Consider the following 7,157-nt stretch of genomic DNA (forward strand, 5'->3'; position numbering starts at 1 on the left):
TTCGATCAAAATTAAAAATTCCCTTAAAAATTATCTGAAAACATTCAAACAATCAGATAAATCTTTAAACTTTGACGAAAACAAGTTTGAAATGCAAAAAAATTATCTCTCTAATAAAATTCAAATAAAAATCACCAGTAAGAATAATGTTTTCAGCAATTATTGTAGATTTATTAGGGTTTGTACAAGAAACTATTGAGCCAAATCAGGTATATTTAGGAAATAAAACGCCAAAATTTAGACCGTTCGATGTAATTGAAGTGCACTGCAATCTCGTTGAACCTAGTTTTGAAAATCATACCGAACATTTACACAAAGAATCTGAAATTTTGTACACTTTTTTCCCAAATGTTGCTTATGGATCAAAAATCAGTGAAAAACCGAATGAAATCGATTATATTCCAATTAGAAAAAATATTAAAAAGAATTCAAAAAATCGTTCTGACTATTCAAGACTCTGAGGGAAATTTATTAAATAATGAGAGTAAAAACAACAATATATTTAAGATTGTCGAAAGAATGATGAATCAAGGGGGGAACGAATCGTTCTTACCTTCAAATTTTCAAGGAAAACAACTTTTGAATGTATAAATTACAGGAGTCTATCCCATAGACCCTTTCAAAATCTTCATCCTGACACTATTTTCATTAATGAATCTGGATTTTATTCTCAAAATAAAAATTACTAGTTAAATTTCTTTTCTATCTAAATGGAGTCAGTTGTAGAACCTACTCAATAATCAACTTATATTCAATAATAAAGACATTGTAACGATTGTAGACGAAATCAATGTAATCTGGTTTAAGGCTAAAGATGTTTGTGAAATATTAGGTTATGAAAAAACAAAAAAACGCAATTAAATTAAATGTTGATGATGATGACAAAATTCAATATTTTTACTTAAAAAAACAAGGGGCTATTCGAATGGCCCCTTAACAATCTTCATCCTGACACTGTTTTTATCAATGAATCTGGACTTTATTTCTTTTAATTTTTGAGATCACATAAAAAAGAGGCAAAAATCTTCAAAAATTGGGTTACAAAAGAAGTTTTTGCCAAGTATTCGTAAATTTGGTGAGTACAAACTTGAAAAACAAGATTAAATATTTAGAGGACGAAGTTAAACACTTGCAAATTAAAGATGAAATAAAAACGGAAATAATCGCAAAACAAAGTGTAAAAATTGACTTAATGAAACCAGACCTTGTTTGTAAAGATTTTGCTAAGAAAAAACACCATGTTTTTTGTATTAATTAAGAAGAATCACATGTGGGAATATCCTTATTACGTTATCAGAGCTCAAAAGAGAGAAAATACCGAAAGATTGAAAGAACTTGAAATTGATTACCCAGAAATGGAAATTTTATTAAGACAAGGAGATCCAAATAGTATAAATCTCTACAACCAAATGAAAGAATCTTTGAATATTTTATACAAACGGAAATCATTTTACTACAAAATATGGCAGAATCTCGACTGATTTATAGAATATCTAAATTACACGATGAAAAGTTTAAACTCTCGATTTTATTATATTTTGTTTGTCAATGTTTAGCATAACTAGGTAACCATTGTAGAATTCTTTTTTCATATTCACAAGGCATTTCGTTTTTATAACTTTCGCTGAAAATTTTTTTTAGCACAATCTTTGCAAAAAGCATCTTTTCTATCTTTACTATACTGCCAGTTATTAAATTCAGAAATATTTTTAATTTCTTTACAAAAGTAACACTTTTTCTCATTCTAAAGTTAATTTGTTCATTTTATCTTAAAATTTCCTTACAATAACAGTCTTTTCTATTCTCTTCTTGACACTTTGTACATTTCTTTTGAGACTCCATTTTAAATAGAAAAAAATTATTACACAATGAAAATGTTAAAACTCTTGAATTATGATATTTTGTTTGTAAATGTTTTTGATAATTATTTAACCATTTTATAGTTCTTCCACATTCACATTGAGTATCTTCATAATATAATCTATGGTGATTCTTCTTTACCACAATCTTTACAATATGAGTCTTTCTTATCTCTTACTATAGTGATCACTATTAAACTCTGAATTTTTTTTAGTTTCTTTACATTTAAGACATTCTTTATCTTCCAAAGTTAATTTTTCTATTTTATCATATAATTCTTTATGATATTCCCTTTCACAATCTTTGCAATTATAATGGCATTCCATCTTTCCTATTTTTATCTTTATAAAATTCATTTTAAATCTTTAAATTCTTTGCACTTTGTACATTTCTTTTGAGACTCCCATTTATATAGAAAAAATTACAGCTTTGACTTTCTCAATTCATATTCATAAAACTTTCCGGTTATTTTCTTCATTATTTAAATCTTTTATATTATAAGTTACAGGATCTGTGTTATTAATTTGATAAATCACAAAGATTTCTCTTGACCAATTGTTCTTATATTTGTTCGAAAATGTTTGTTTTTTACTAACAATTCTTACATGATCATTGGACTTTAAATTTAGTTTTCGTGTGAATTTCAGGTGGAACATACTTGAAAACGGTCTCTAATAACTCCTTTTCTGCATCCTTATCTACGTCTTTCGGTTTCATTTTGATTGTGCTGTGAACTGTATCGTTATAATTGTTTACGATTTTTTTGAAGAATATCGATCCATTTAAAGTTTTTATTAATCTCAAAAAGAACCTTCATTCTTTCATTTTGAGTTCTGTTATAATCTCTCTACAATACTTGATTTCTCTTCGTTTTCAGTATGATAAATCTTAATGTTGTATTTTCTCAAAACATCGTTAAATTCTTTATTTTTAAACTCTAAACCCTTATCTGTATGAAGTAGGTTAGGAGGGTTTGTGATTGATCCTTATGGCATCTTTTACTATATCTTCGAAAGCTTTTGAAATATCCTTGCCGTTTTTTCTTTTGATAGCTCTTGACCAAGCATATTTTGAGAAAAGTATCAATAACATTTAACATATACTTAAATCCATCATTTTGATCTGAATAGTTAGGACATTATAACTAAATCTGCTGCCCCATAAATCGTCAATTCCTAATGTTATAATTTTTCTCTTTTTAAACTTTTTTCGTATGGTGCATGAATTTCTCGAGCTTCAATCTCTATCTCATCTTTAGTCTTCAATTCTTGCTTAACAGGTTTTGGGATTTGGATTCTTTATAAACTTACTCTTGTTTGTCTTACATTTTGAAACATTTTGCAGCAATTCTATACAATCCATTTTGAGTTTGAACGATTTTTGAATCTATATTTTTCGTTTTCTTTTTACACTTGTGACAGTGAATTAAATCATCTTCCATTTACATATCAAAGTTTCCAAGTTTGTTTAACTCTTCTAAAATATCTGTTTTATAGCCATACGGTACTGTATCGATCTTATTTTCTAGGACAATTCTCTTATCATCTTTAGCGTTCAGTGCTAACTTGTTTATAGTGACGGTGTACAACTCATGTTTGTAGCTTTTGATTACTGTCATCTCCCTAAATTCTTCTTTATCTTCGAACAAAACATCTCTTCAAGTTTTCGATATTTATTGTTTTATTTACAACGCTTCTCTTAATCCCTTTGCATCTTACTGGATTTTTATCTAGATATTTGTAACGAGTACATCTTAGACCTTAAACCACAAAATTCTTCTAAAACTTCGCTATTTAACTCATCTTTGAATTTCCCTATTACCTTCTTATTTTTAGTAGTGAAACATTCGTGATCTTTTGGATACTCACTTGTTATCAAAGTCCATCTATATTTTCTTTAATAATTTTAAAAGGATCTCGTTTCAATTCTAAGAAATAAACTGTCTGTATCCATGTAAACACAGATTCAAATCTGGATCAAAACTTCTTTAATTTGTTGTAATAAAACTCGTACATTAGCAATTTTGAGAGGTCGAGAACTGAAAATCCTATGTAAATCGGTTTGTTAAATTTAACCTTTTGTTTGTACATGTGACTCGCTATACAGTTGTCGTCAAAGATGTTAAAGCATTTGAAATTTGTTTTCTTAGCTTGTTTCATTGAAAATTCTTCATTTCCAAGCTTAATATCACATCTGTTTCTCACATTTTTCCATCGATTTTCCAAAAACCGAGTTGTTCATAAGCTTATAAAAGTCCTTCTCAAAGTCACTTATAGCCTTGGTTCTCATACTAGTATTAAAATCGATATATTCTTTCATGAAAGGTTTCTGATCAAACGCAATAACCCTATTCACATGTTTAAAATCATACCTTGTTCTAGATAGAATTTCAAATTTCTAGAATGAACAACGTATTTCAGTTTTATCCAGTAGAGTTGTGCAAAGTTTGTTTTTAAAATGTTCTGGAGCAAGAGGTAAATCCTTGTGATGTTCGTGTAAATTTGTTGGATATTCTAGATCGACTTCAAGGAATATAGCCATAATCTTCGTCGCCAGTGAGTTCCAAAATTGTTTCTTTCCATTCTGCTGTTGTATTACGTTTTAGGATCCATCCAATTGATTTCGTTATATGGTAAATTTTGCATAAGTCCATACCCCATAAAGGTTGTTTGCATCGACGTACAACAAATAGTTTTCGGGCTTTGTCTTATCAAAATCTTTCAAATATTTGTTATTTGCTTTAACATATCGTTTAATACATTGAGAAATGCCTCCGCGAATACCTTTTTCGATCATCAAATACATATTATAATCACTAATTAATTGTAATTCTAGCTCTTCGTTAATTTTAACATAGCATCCCATGCAAGACTGAGAGCTGTTAGATAGTGTGCTGGATCAAGCTTATTAGCAATTCAAACAAATATTCCTAAAATTTTCAAAGATATCAGCGAGCAATAGAACATCTTGAATGTTATAGAGATTCAGAGTAATTTCCTAGATTTTTCTCTTTTAATTTGTTCCAAACATTTAAGTAGTGTTGAAAATCTTTCTCAGATATGCTCTCATCTGTCAAAAGTGAATAGAAATCTTGAATTCTCAATTCTTCTGTGTAATCAAGTTTTTCAATACTATCGATAAATTCGTAAGGAAATATGCCTTTTCCAGATAGAATTTTAAAGATTTCTTCTTCGTCATTTGGCTGTCTTTCTATAATTTCATTCAGTCCATCCTGTATAAAATGATTTGTATGTTTGAAGTCTTCTCTCTTTAGATTTTTAGCTAATCTTTTCTATAGACGACGAGGCCATGAATCTGAACGTGTCTACAAACGAAAACTTGATGAATTTTCTTGGCTTATCACCTTCGAATTCATAGCCATATCCAGAATTTACAGAATAATTTATATATTTTTTCATCGGTTGTTTGCAATCAAATCAACATTTCCATATTGTTTAGCCAATTCTTTTATGTACAAATGAGTAATCGTAATTTGACATATTGTGGCAGAAAAACGGGAATATTCTGAGGAAATTTCAAATTTTAGATTGCAACATGCATGAGCTGCGCCTCGAAACTTGCCGGTTAAATGACAATGATCTCTCACTTTATTATAATCTTATCTTTCCAACTATCAGGGAGTAAAACCATACTGAATTGACCCAACATCATAAGCAGACCATTCACAGATATGACAAACGTTTGAATTTTGATACGAAATTTCTTCTTCTTCTGTCAATTTCAAATAGGTTTCATGTTCTTAGAATTATATTTTTTCGCTATGTATTTCGATAATTTATTGAGTTCTTCAAACAATTTTGTTGGGACGTTTTTCAAATCTTCTTCATTTTTGGCACGATAACATATCGGTTTGTACATGCGATTGGTCACATTCGACACTAACATATAGAGTAAAACCCATAAGGAATGTGCCTCTGAATTTGGTTGTAGTCCGATCTGTTGTGGATTGTTCTTGATGTCAGAATTTTTTCTAATATGCTCTCAAAGTCCATATAAATTACGGTTACGGTTAAATGGTTAATTTCTTTTGATAATTAGTAAATTTAGTTGTTTGACCTGGAAAATGGCATAATTGGCTTACAAACTTCATGATTTTTACAAATTTCTAAGTGATCTGTTAAATCTCCAGATTTGTGTAAAAAATGGCTTTAAACATCTTCTACACAAAAATTTTTCTTTCTTTATGTTTAGACAACTGCGAAGAAACAAGCTTATTTAATATCGGTTATCAAAACATAATGAGATTTATCATCTTGTTTAACATACAATAAATTCAATGTTTTGTTTCAGCGTCATATTTTTCAGAAATTTGTAACGGAACAATGTTAATATTTTCATCAAAACTGTAGACATTGATAGACATTGTTGGATACTTATACTTGGAATTGTAGCTTCGTTTTTCAAATATTTGTATATCTTTCAGAGACATTGGATACTCAAAACCTGAAAATATTTCGTCATTCACAAATTTTTCAAATTTTTCACAATGCTTATACACGTTCACAGTCTCTTTCTGGTTTTTCAATTAGCACATCTTATTGAGTAAATAAAGCAAAAAAATCATCTCTATATTTTTATATTTATACAAGCTTTTTTTTATCTTTGATATTCTTTGGTAAATCGATGTATGATCCTGCATTCATCATTTCGTGTTTGTTAAGGCTTAAAAACTAGTTGTTTACAACTTTTAAATGTCCATCCGGAACCTTTATTTGGATTATTCGTTTGTTCTCGATGTTGTTAATTTATTAAATTGCTTAGTAATAAAGTCGTTTACGTCAAAAGATTTCGTCTGCTTTGATAGTAAAAATACATTAGACATGTTTGCGTTCACCATTCACTAATGTTTCGTTCGTATTCACATTCCAAAGAGAGATAGCCCTTCATATTTTTTAACATTTTCTTGAAATTTCTCGATTAAACTTTTTAATTTCTGACCCGCATAATTGAAAGATATTTGTAAATTGACATGGGAATTGTCGTTCAAGTTTGTTTAAAATGTATTGCTTGAAAAGGACCGTGTATTGAGGATAAAAATCTACATCAATGATATTTTCGGATTTTACTTTAAGAGTTTTATCAATTTCTTCGATCATTTCAGACTTGGTTTTATCGTTAGTACGATAGCCAACTTTTCAGCTATTGAATGAAGTTTTTCATCATTAAATAGGTCGAGATTTTTCTTTTCAACTTTGAAATTTCTCTTTAATTCAACGTAATTTCTCAATATTAAAACATGTTTTCGTGATCGGCAATTTTATTTTTCTCTCTAGCCC

This window comes from Homalodisca vitripennis, chromosome 5 (assembly GCF_021130785.1).
Source record: "Homalodisca vitripennis isolate AUS2020 chromosome 5, UT_GWSS_2.1, whole genome shotgun sequence".
NCBI lineage: Eukaryota > Metazoa > Arthropoda > Insecta > Hemiptera > Cicadellidae > Homalodisca > Homalodisca vitripennis.